Source organism: Myripristis murdjan, chromosome 9 (genome assembly GCF_902150065.1).
Source record: "Myripristis murdjan chromosome 9, fMyrMur1.1, whole genome shotgun sequence".
NCBI lineage: Eukaryota > Metazoa > Chordata > Actinopteri > Holocentriformes > Holocentridae > Myripristis > Myripristis murdjan.
In genome coordinates, this window is record NC_043988.1 from 37,628,910 (window position 1) to 37,631,409 (window position 2,500).

Sequence of the window (2,500 nt, forward strand, 5' to 3'; positions counted from 1 at the left end):
CGCTTCTGCCCATTCAGTTTCTATGTAGCTAACTTCCAGTTTATTATCCACCAGGATCCCAGTCAGCTGCTAGCTAGTCTGCCAGGGCTCTACAGGGTAGGGCTGGAGTCAGCCAAACAAAATCTTGGTTGACTAAAGTATTGAAATTTCAACCAAAAGTCAACTAATTTAAAAAAAAAAAAAAAAAGTTACTATTTTTAGATTAATTACCTGGGCAGTGGCCTACCTGGTAGCCTTGTACGCCTACATGAATTATAAATAAACATAAACTAGTATTTGCAGTATATTAAATAGTTTTTGACCTAATTATTTTGCACTGAATGACACTGGAGTCGGTCGGCTCTGACGCGCTGCATCACGTCCCCCTACGCAATATCACAGCCTATGATTTTCAAAAATAGTACTATGTCAAGCTGCCGTCGTCGCGGGTGTGTGCGCCTGCAGTTATAAAATGATTATTAGACTAAAACTTTGAAATATGCCAATTCTGATATGTTTATGCTCCAAACTCACGGAGCGACCTAACACAGACATGTTAGCTTACCGTTTTAGGTGATATGCCATGTTGGTCGTTGAGCTGTGACACACAAACTGTTGTTTGCAAAGTTTGCATTCGACTTATTTTCCATCTATTTTGGTAAAATGCTGCCACACTGACGACGTCTCTGACATGGTAGAGGACTAAATGTTGATTAAATATTCTTAATTAAGCAAATATTCAGAAAACCAGGCCTCATTTTTTCTTCAGTTCAGAACATACGGGCCCACCTGTCTGTCTCCAGTGGGTTGGGCTAATCCAAAACTGTGAAAACAAGGGGGGAGTTCTGAAGACAGACTGTTACCAGGGAAACAGGCTGTTCTGAAAACACCCCCATCAGCACTTAGTGCTTTACTCCTGAGAAAATTAACACAGCAAATAATCGACCAATCAGATTTTGGTCGACCAAGAACGTATCGACCAATAAATCGACCAGTCGACTGACAGACTACAGCCCTACTGCAGGGCTTTACAGGTTTATAGGAAATGTAGTTTTTAAAAAATGAATGAACCTGTCCTGGGGCAGTGGTGGCTGATGATGTTAATGTGAACTCTTTCTGTCCCGCTCAGGTTCGGTGTGATGGCGGCCGGTCTGCTGCGCTCGGAGTTCTCCAGCGGGCTGGAAGGAGGCAACGCAAAGAGGAAGAAGAAGAAGAAGAAGGGGAGTGCAGGAGGTCAAACAGGAGAAGGGGATGTGGGGGAGGAGTAAGAGGACGGGAGGAGGTCACAGGTTCGATCTCTGCAACAGCCAGAGTGTCTATGAGCCAGAGGAGCAGCAGTGCATGATGGGACAAAGACAGCAGCGGTGGTGGGCTTTTTACTTTCAGATCCAACAGCAGCGTGAAGCTCCGAGCCAAAGTCAGCATGAAACTACAAACATGGAGTCTGACCACCCAAACATCTGAATGTGGTTTTAGGAAGGTTGTAGCTTCCAAACATCAAGAACGTTCTCCCACGTGAGCAGATTGGAAGGAAAGCAGACAGACGTACAGACACAAACATCCAAGTGCTTCTGTTTGTTTGTTTCTGTGTAGACGCAAAGGTCAAAGGTCACGTTTAACAAAAACAACAACAAAAAAAATTCAGAGACAGTGTGGTGTTTGTTTACCTTTATTTACCCCGGCAAGTCATTAAGAACAGGTTGTTATTTCCAGCAGCAGCCTGGCATCTGACACGCACGCTGTCCGGGACCCCCCGTGTCTCTGGACCCAACACTGCAGTAATGCAGTACTGTTACTGCAGGACCGCAGTACTGTTACTGCAGGACCGCAGTACTGTTACTGCAGGACCGCAGTACTGTTACTGCAGTAATGCAGTATTGTTACTGCAGTAGTGCAGTACTGTTACTGCAGTAGCGCAGTACTGTTACTGCAGAAATGCAGTATTGTTACTGCAGAAATGCAGTACTGTTACTGCAGTAGCGCAGTACTGTTACTGCAGGACCGCAGTACTGTTACTGCAGTAATGCAGTATTGTTACTGCAGTAATGCAGTACTGTTACTGCAGTAGCGCAGTACTGTTACTGCAGTAGTGCAGTACTGTTACTGCAGAAATGCAGTACTGTTACTGCAGTAATGCAGTACTGTTACTGCAGGACCGCAGTACTGTTACTGCAGTAATGCAGTACTGTTACTGCAGGACCGCAGTACTGTTACTGCAGTAATGCAGTATTGTTACTGCGGTGGTGCTGCTCTGTTTCTGTTTTTGACCTCTGGATTTTAATTAAATAAAATGTTTTTCTATTCCATAACACTGGAAACTTTTATTTTGGAAACGTTCTGTGTTTGTAGTTTTGTAGTTTGTAGTCTCTGTAGTTTTTCGATTTCAAAATGAAAAAAGGCCGTTTAAAATTGCAGGTAAATGCACAGCAATGAAAGTTTGATTTTTATTTTACTTTTTTGTTTTCTGATGTTATGCTTGATAAATATTTTTGATTCGTATTTCTAATCAAAATGGAGTGTC